At 43.7% G+C, this 10,000-nt stretch overlaps 1 protein-coding gene across 4 annotated transcripts in view; it reads right to left on the bottom strand.

The window, feature by feature from the left end:
- Positions 1 to 10,000, bottom strand: part of LOC137655720 (uncharacterized) — an 81,987-nt gene that overhangs the window by 70,833 nt on the left and 1,154 nt on the right. The gene's annotated exons all lie outside the window — the stretch shown is intronic.

Raw genomic sequence — 10,000 nt, 5'->3', positions numbered from 1 at the left:
GGGGGAGCCGCTCTCAAGGCTCCCTATCTCCCGTTTCGTAAGCGTGCCTGGCGCCAATCCTGGCGCCATCTGTATTCCTTGTAGCGTACACGAGGTGCTACAGATACTGTATGTAGGGAGGGGTCCTACAGCCCTTTCTTAGAGAGGCAAGGGTGGGTCCATCAGGACGACATGGCCATCTCACCCAAAAATAGATTTTTCGTATCGCAGGGGGCAATTGGCAAGAAACGAATTCGGGAAAGAAAAAGGGGGAGCCGCTCCCAAGGCTCCCTATCTCCCGTTTCGTAAGCGTGCCTGGCGCCAATCCTGGCGCCATCTGTATTCCTTGTAGCGTACACGAGGTGCTACAGATACTGTATGTAGGGAGGGGTCCTACAGCCCTTTCTTAGAGAGGAAAGGGTGGGTCCATCAGGACGACATGGCCATCTCACCCAAAAATAGATTTTTCGCTTCGCTCAAAATCCGTTTTTTGGGCTCAAGCCATGTCGTCCTGATGGAAGTATACCAGAGCATTACTCTATCTGTGGATTCTCTGAACGTGCCATACTCCTCGGAGGTAATTTTTCCCGGTCGACTAGACCTAGAGACCTAAGATGTTACCGTTATACATCTTTTCACCTAACTATAAACCATGTTAGAGCTTCCTGCCCCCTACAGGGAAGAGTCCTACTAGACTCTGGAAAAGTCTCGAAGAGTACATATACCTATGTATGAATACCAGGCAAGCTAATATAGTGGTCTCACCCTATATTAAGTAAAGCATAGTTTGTAAAGAACCACTGCGTCAATATGAAATATCGACCAGTTCTCCGCACAATACTTGTATTGGAGAAAGGTTTATATTCGCATAGGAGGAAAACCAATTCAACATAGCTTGCATAAAGGAACAATTCTATTAGAATTATCCCAGATAAGGTACATAGAATGAATGCTCAATTGTACCAATAAATTGACACAGGTGAAAGAGACGCAAGGTTCTCAAGAACCAGTTTATTGACAGACAATAAATAGCCAGGTTAACAACAATTATATATATATATACATATATATATATATATATATATATATATATATATATATATATATATATATATATATATATATATATATATATATATATATATATATATATATATAAATAAGAAGAGGATAACCCAAAACATTAAGCATAAGTATGATAGTAAACAGAACTTGTTTATCTGAAAGAAAAACATTAAATGCCACTTTTTAAGATACCGAGGTATCAAAGTCATAAAAGTTTGTATTACAAATCAATCACATTAGCGTTAGAAACGCTCGGCACACATGTCTGCACTTATGCTAGGTTCACCTTTGGAAATAGAACAGTCTATATGGGCAACTCAGTGCCCTCATTTAGTTTGTAGTACAGTATGTAACTACACACTCACCCTGGAATTAATCGTCCCAATTAAGACCACTGTTCCTAGCAGAGTTAAACAGTAGGGCTAACGACGCGGCCCACTGCTACCACAGATCTCTTTAGTTCCTCTACTTGCTTCGCATAGTGGCGAATGAACACTCTGGAAGACTTCCAGCCAGTGTATGAACGGAGATGTTCAAAATCCATACAATTAAAGAAATTTAAGGATGAGGCTTGGATCGTGACCTGCGGGTGTACTGTCAGGATCCGCTCTGCGAATAAAATATGTGATTTTCGCTCTGAGTTGATTCAGAGATAAATTTGAGCCTGATGTTTCTCCCCTAAATAGTTGACCACCCCTGAAGTCTGAAGTTCTACGAAGATAGACCTTTAGGCATTCTACTGGACATAGAGATGCATCTTCTTTCAGAGGGCAGATTCTCCAGGGACCCAACCTGTTGGTGGGTAACTCATTCTTGGCGAGAAACATACGATACGGAAACAGGTTCAGTTCTCCCCCATCCAGGAACTGAACACGACCTGCCTCTCTCGAGAGGGCTACGATCTCACTAACCCTGGCCCCGGACGCGAGTGCAAATAGGAAAATAACTTTTTGTGTCAAATCCTTTGACGTACACTCTTCATTGCTCAACAGAGAAGCGAAATGAAGAACTTTGTCTAAAGACCATGAAATGGGCTTTGGAGGTGCTGAAGGTCTGAGCATAGCGCAGGCTTTCGGAACTTTATTAAAGATCTCGTCACCTAGGTCGACCTGGAAGGCATATAGAATGGGTGTTGTCAAAGCAGACTTACACGCTGAAATCGTGTTAGCCGCCAACCCTTGACCATGGAGGTGGATGAAGAAAGATAAGCAGAAGTCTGTCGAGATCTCCTGCGGATTCTTCGCCTTGACAAAGGCCACCCATTTTCTCCAAGATGACTCATATTGCCATCTAGTAGATTTGCATTTATATTCCTCTAGGAAGTCTATGCTGGCTTTCGAAATCCCGAAACGCTTTTTCACCGCTAGGGAGAGAAAATCATGAGCTGCAGGGTCCGGGTTTTCTGTAATGAAGCGCAGACAGTCGACTTCTGGACTCGCTGGGTCAGAACTGGATGTGGTAGCGGTACAAATTTCAGCTGTAGTTCCAATGCCAGGGGGAACCACACGCTGTTCGGCCACTTGTGGGCCACTATTGCCGCTACCCCCTTGAAGGATCTCAGTTTGTTGAGGACCCTCAACAGAAGGTTGTGAGGAGGGAACAGATAAGTCCTGGACCATCTGTTCCAGTCGAGGGACATCGCGTCCACTGCTTCCGCTAAGGGGTCCTCGTACGGGGACACGTACAGGGGCAACTTCTTGTTGTTTTTTGTCGCAAAGAGGTCTATCTGCAGTTCTGGGACTTGATTCAGAATGAAGGAGAATGATCCTGCGTCTAAGGACCATTCCGACTCTATCGGTGTGAACCTGGATAGAGCATCCGCTGTCACGTTGCGGACTCCTTGAAGGTGAACTGCCGACAGGTACCACTTCTTCTTTTCCGCCAATCGGAAAATGGCCAACATCACCTGGTTGAGAGGTAGTGACCTCGATCCTTGTCGATTCAAGCATCTCACAACTACCTCGCTGTCCATCACCAACCTTATGTGGATCGAGTGAAGCGGGGAGACTTTCTTTAAGGAAAGGAGCACTGCCATAGCTTCTAGAAAGTTTATGTGAAAGGTCTTGAATAGCTTGGACCAAGTCCCCTGGACTTTTTTCCGATGCGAGTGACCTCCCCATCCCTCCTTTGAGGCGTCTGAGTGAATCGTCACCGATGGGGGAGGTGGCTGAAGAAGAACCGACTTCTTTAGATGTCTGGCTTGGGACCAAGGCCTGAGAAGAGTACGTAGCCGAAGCGGAACTGGTCTTCTCAGATATCTTCGCGCGTTTGATGCATAACTTCTCCATACTCCAATTGCATCCTTTAGCTGTGCTCTTAGCACTTGGTCTGTCACCGAAGCAAACTGGAGAGAGCCCAGTACCGTCTCCTGTTCGCGTCTTGATATCCTTTCGGAATCTAGAAGTCTCTTGACAGAACCCGCTATCTCCTTCCTTCTCTTCGCCGGGATGGAGAAACGGTGTGACAAAAGGTCCCAGTGGATTCCCAGCCACTGGAACTTTTGAGATGGAGAAAGTCGAGACTTTTTTCTGTTGATCTTGAAGCCTAGGTACTCTAGGAACTGGATCACTTGACTGGAAGCTTGCAAGCATTCTGTCTCGGATGCTGCCCACACCAACCAGTCGTCCAGGTAGGCTACTACCTGAATTCCCTTTAGGCGTAATTGTTTGAGAGCTGCACTCGCAAGCTTCGTGAAAATCCTTGGGGCTATGTTTAGCCCGAATGGCATGGCTCTGAAGGCGTATAGTCTTCGTTGTAGCCTGAACCCTAGGTAGGGGGAGAGTCGACGGCTGATTGGAATGTGCCAATAGGCGTCTGACAAGTCTATAGAGACGGAATATACCCTCTTGGGCAGTAAGGTCCTTATGTGTTGCAGTGTTAGCTTTTTCAATTTGCAATTCACTATGAAGTTGTTGAGTGGCGACAAGTCCAGAATGACTCTGAGCTTTTCCGAGTCTTTCTTGGGAACACAAAACAGCCTCCCTTGGAATTTGATGGACGTCACCTTTCGGATCACATTTTTCTCCAACAGTTCTTGAACGTACTCCTCCAGAACGGGGGTGGAGTGGTGTACCAGCTCCAGCCCAGTCCATTCTTGAGTAGGCTGTGGGCCCAGGGATCGAAGGTCCATCGATCCCAAAATTTCAGAAGTCTCCCTCCTACCGGTATCATCTCACTTGGACTGCCGTCCTGAGGTCTTGCCTCCCTGACCACGACCACCCCTGAATCCCCTTCCCCTTGAGGGGCGCCTAGACGAGCCTCTGGTTGCTCCTCTAGGCTTTGCTCGAAAGGAAGAAGACTGCCCTTCGAACGTTGGGGTGAATGCCGTGGACTGTGTCGACAGAGCCTGGGGTATCCACTGAAAAGTGGTCGGGGTTTGTGCCACCATCTGGGGCACTGGAGGCAATGGCAATTGCAGTTGCTGTTGCTCTCTAAAAGGCTTGGCTGGCCGAGACGGTAGCCTAGTCCTCATAGTCTTCCTCTTTGGTTGAGGACCCTCATCCGGGGAAGACTTTCTTTTGATATCCAGGCCCCACTTCTGGAGAAGGTTTCTATTCTCCAAGGTGGCCTTATCAACTACTTCTTTGACCAAGTCGGTAGGGAAAAGGTCTTTTCCCCAAATGTTGGAGGAGATTAGTTTCCTTGGCTCGTGCCTCACCGTAGTCGAGGTGAACACGAACTCCCTACAAGCTCTCCTTGCCTTGACGAAGCCATAAAGGTCCTTCGTCACTGTGGCCAGATGAGTCTTGGCCACCACCATGAACATTTCATGGACCTTGGGGTCACTTGCCATTGTCTCAAGAGTAGTCTGAAGAGACATTGAGGCAGCCAGTCTTTCTTTTGTCTCGAACTCTCTTCGCAAAAGAAAGTCAGACAGCTTAGGGAGGTCCTCGCCGAACTGACGTCCGGCAATATCAGCCTCCAACTTTCCAACTGAGAACGTAAGATGGACGTCCTTCCAGTCTTTGTGGTTCATAGGCAGGGCCAGCGACCAGGGTTTACACTCCTCCAGGGAGGGGCAAGGCTTGCCGGCCTCGACTGCTTTTAGTACAGCCGCAAACCCTTTCTGTAAAAAGGGGAAGGCTCTAGCAGGCGAGGACACAAAGGAAGGGAGCTTCTTGCTCAATGCAGCTACCTTTGAGTTAGAGAAGCCCCTCTCTTTCATCGAGGATGAAAGTAGAGCTTGAGCCTTAGCATGGTCCATCACTATGACCTCCTTCGGCTCTGTCTCCTCCTTTGATGCTGGTTCCTTCCTCAGCCGGACATAACAGTCCGGATATGATGCCTTGCTGGGCCAGAATTCCACCTCGCCCAGCTTATCCGAGATGACGATCTTTCCAGTCGTCATCGGCATGTGCTCAGCATACCTCCATGGGTTAGCATCTGAGCACAAGGGAAGGTCTTTCACATTGAGCTTTTTCTGGGGCCCATGTGATTCTGCAAGGCACTGCATCAGCAGTTCCATTGCAGCCGCCTTCTCCTGATTCTCCTTCTGCATTTGTTGGATCATTCCAACAATAGAAGAGAGGGCCTGTCCCAGCTCTACTGGGAGACCGGCCGATGTTGAGGGAATAGGCTCCGGAATCTGAACCGGAGTAGCCGACACCTCGTCGACCTCTTCCTCTACAACGTCTGGGGCTTGAACTTCATCCTGGGCTTCTGCCAGGAGGTCTTCCTCCAGACGCTTGTCCACGTCAGACATCCTGTCATCTAACTGGATGTCTTGCATCACGACCGCGACTTCAGCATCTACCTGGATCTGAACTTGGTGGATCTCCTCTTGAGGCTGGGGAATCACTGCATCAGCTGATGCCTTAGGGAAAAGATACGCCCTCATCTTCTCACTTGGAAGATAAGGTCCAGAAGTGTTCTTTTGGAATCCCCTTACCCAGGTACGAAGCTTCTCCCTTGCTATATCCCTTGATTTCGCCGTCATAGGGGAATCAAAGGCCTCAGTAATCAGGTTAGTGCACACAGTACATACCTGAGGGTCCCAATACCGGAGATCATCCTTGGAGACAGCGCATGCTGCGTGTCTCCTACAAAACTCATGTCCGCAGAGGTTCTTGCTGCGGACGTTGCAGAAAACACTTCCGCACTTCGGAGGGTCCTCCTGTAAGAGAAGAAATTTCCATGAGTATCAAGTGAACTATGTATCACTGGATATGCATAGTATAGCATAACAATTCAGAAAGGAAAGACACACACTTGTGTTTCCCTCACAACCCATTGTTGCAGCCTTCCAGATAATAAAATCGAATGGTTAATCTCTTCTAGAGTAACCAATGCAAAGTTTCCAGAGGAAACAGGTGGAGCTCACACCTAAGCAATGATTTTAAAATCCTGGATAATAGACAGGAAAGAACTCACTTTCCTATCTGGAGGGCAACAGCAAAGGGCCGTGCAAGAAAACACAAAAGTGTTAGAACACACAGTGCTGTACCAAAACCCATACTATAGTTTTCTTCTTACAGTATCTGTTATACTGAAGAATACTGGTACAGTATAGGAGGTTATGTGCCGGCCGGCACTTGCCGGCCGGCACACACCATAACTAGCTTTAAAGTATACTACTTAACAGCTATAAGGCGGCAGAACGCTGGTTCAAATGCATGTGCCGGCCGGCAGTAACTGCCGGCCGGCACAGCCAATGTCGGTCAGCAATGACTGCTGACCGACCACTACACAAGGTAGTACCCGGCTGCCGGCCACACTCTTGGCGACCGGCAGAAAAGGGCTGACATTAGCCGGCCGGCAGAGGTACAGGACCGATGTCAGCCGGCAGCAAAAGAACCAGAGGACTACAACTGCCCGGCTGGCGGCCTCATAGGCCGGCAGCCGGGTCGGGTACAGCACTAGAAGAAAACAGAATGGATGCCGGGATAAGAGTGTACACTACCTCCAAGCCCGGCAATCCGAAAGAGTGCATATAAGGAAGGGGAGAATCTAATTCAGGCTTCCTGACCAATGCCGTCTGACTCTGCAGGCAGGCATGGATGAGGGACCAAGGGAGGTCCGGGCAGCACTCAAAACAGAAGACCCTTGCCGGCCAGCAGCTCTGCCGGCCGGCAAGGGACTGAGTCAATTCCACATCCTAACCTAATCTAGGTCCAGATGTAGAATGACGTACAGTACTGTAATGGCTAGGCCATTACAGAGATAGAGGGGGAAGGGACAAAAGAGGGTCCTACCAACCTTGCTTTAGTGACGGATCACCCGCAGCCAAGAAACTCATCTTAGCCTAAGGGAGATCCAAGGGGGAGGCCAGCAATACTTGCCAGCTCCCAGTGAACCAAAGCAAGGAAGGTGTTGCTACTACCAGGGAAAGAAACTTATCCTCCCCCGAGAACAGCAACAAGGACTAGTCTGGTAGATCACAAAAGAAGGAATCATCTCGTACAGAAACCTTCGGTAGTGACCTAAGGAGGCTAAGCCTCCTATGTCTGTGTGAGGTCAGCGAGGGAGACTCTACCCTAAGCCAGACAAACACAGACTCAGACTAAAAAACTCTGTTGTTCTGTCCCTCTTTGAACCAGACTTACTGGAACAGAAAGGTATAGTAACACCCCAGTATAGTTTTATCGAAAATTAATTCAGATAAACCACTTAGGGATAAGCCCAAGGCTTAAACAGAGGGAAAGGGATTGCATACCTTCTCCGAAGAAAAGAAAGCAACCGGGGAGTATGAGAAAGTATACTAAGGCTCCATAAGCAACTTAGCCTAGGCACCAAGATAATCGATTACCTAAATCACCGAAACTCACTCGTATACTATCTTGGAAATATTCCACATAATCTTAAATGTATAAAACATAGCCTAAAGCTTCAATAAAATTTTAATACACTCGGAAAAACCAAAATTATGCATGAAGTACTAGGACCAAACGACTAGGCTACATGGCCTAGCGTAGGCTAGAATTGGCGAATACTTCGCCAAAATAATACTAAAGCACGAAAGGAAATCCTATGTAACGCTAAATAGCTAAAATTTATTAAAGCAAAACAACCGGGAATGTCGCTCTGACTAACTAAACTTATACCTAGCGAGCGACAGCGTCCATGACGCCTCCGGTGGGCTACGGCTCTTGTAACAAAGATTAAACCTTATTAATCACTAAAAAATTACCAAGAGCCTACATTTATACATAAAAGACATGGTACTCAACTTATCAGAGGCCGACGAAGTTGGAGAAGCCATGAAAAGTAGAATACATCCAAGATTTGCGAGAAACACAGGAAAAAACACCGAGTTGTTAAGCTACGCAAAAAGGAATACAGATGGCGCCAGGATTGGCGCCAGGCATGCTTACGAAATGGGAGATAGGGAGCCTTGGGAGCGGCTCCCCCTTTTTCTCTCCCGAATTCGTTTCTTGCCAATTTCCCCCTGAGATACGAAATTTCTGTTCGGGGTGCAGATTGCCATGTGGCGTGTCAAGAATACGTCCTCTGATATGTCGCGATATCCCTTTCACGAGGGATATTCGCTCCAGGAGTTAGAATTCTGGTACCTTAAGGTAAATTCTCTGGGAATATCGCCGTAGTTGTAATATACCCTAGGAAGCTACCCTATAGGAACTTGCATCAGGACGACATGGCTTGAGCCCAAATATATATATATATATATATATATATATATATATATATATATATATATATATATATATATATATATATATATGTATATGAATATATCTAAATTATATATATAAATATATATATATATATATACATGTATATATATATATATATATATATTGTATATATATGTATATATAAGTATTTATATATATATATATATATATATATATATATATATATATATATATATATATATATATATATATATATATATATATATATATATATATATATACATATAATATATATATATATATATATATATATATATATATGTATATATATATATATATATATATATATATATTTATATATATATGTATATTTATTCATATATATATATATATATATATATATATATATATATATATATATATATTATATAAATATATTCATATATATATATATATATATATATATATATATATATTTATATAATATATTCATATATATATATATATATATATATATATATATATATATATATATATATATATATTTATATATATATATATATATATATATGCATATATATATATATATATATATATATATATATATATATATATATATATATATATATATATATATATATATATGTATGAATGGGACCTAGGAGTACTGGATAAAAGGGCAAATAAAGGAGCTGTGACTAATTACAATAAATACAGAGGATTCGCAATTACGCCAGTTGTCATGAAAATATATAGAATGCTTAATCTAAAGAGACTAGAGAAAAAAATTGATATACAGCTGATAGATGACCAAGCAGTTATTAAATAAGGTCGAAGTACTAGCGACAAAATTCAAATTTTTAGGTATGTTATACAAAAAGGTGTAGAATTTAAAAATCCCCTTTCGATGGTTTTTGTGGAGTAAGATAAAGTTTTTGATAGTCCTGCGTTATTATAGAGTTTCTCCTGAAAATGTAAATTTTATTAAGTCTGTTTATGAGCATAGCGAGTACAAAATAATATCATTTGAGTCGTATCAACTAAATTTCTATGTAACAGTGGAGTACTACTTGGGAATGGGTTATCACCTATCTTTTGTATCCTCCCCATTGATTTTGTATTATATAGAACAGTTAGGGATGGTGGAGAAGGATTGGACTGTATTAGTAATAGGATATTAGCTGACTTAGCGTATAACAATGACGCTGTCCTTATTAGCAGAACATTACAGGACTTGCCAAGCTTGCTTACTAGAATGCATGAAATATCACATAAGGTTTGGTTCAAGATAAATACAAAAAAAGACAGAGATGAAGAGAACGGAAATGCAATGTAAGTTGAAATATCCTTGAAAGGAGAAAGGA

This window comes from Palaemon carinicauda, chromosome 16 (genome assembly GCF_036898095.1).
Source record: "Palaemon carinicauda isolate YSFRI2023 chromosome 16, ASM3689809v2, whole genome shotgun sequence".
Classification (NCBI taxonomy): Eukaryota; Metazoa; Arthropoda; class Malacostraca; order Decapoda; family Palaemonidae; genus Palaemon; species Palaemon carinicauda.
The sequence above is the reverse complement of the archived record's forward strand: the minus strand, read 5'-3'. Positions and strand labels throughout refer to the sequence as shown.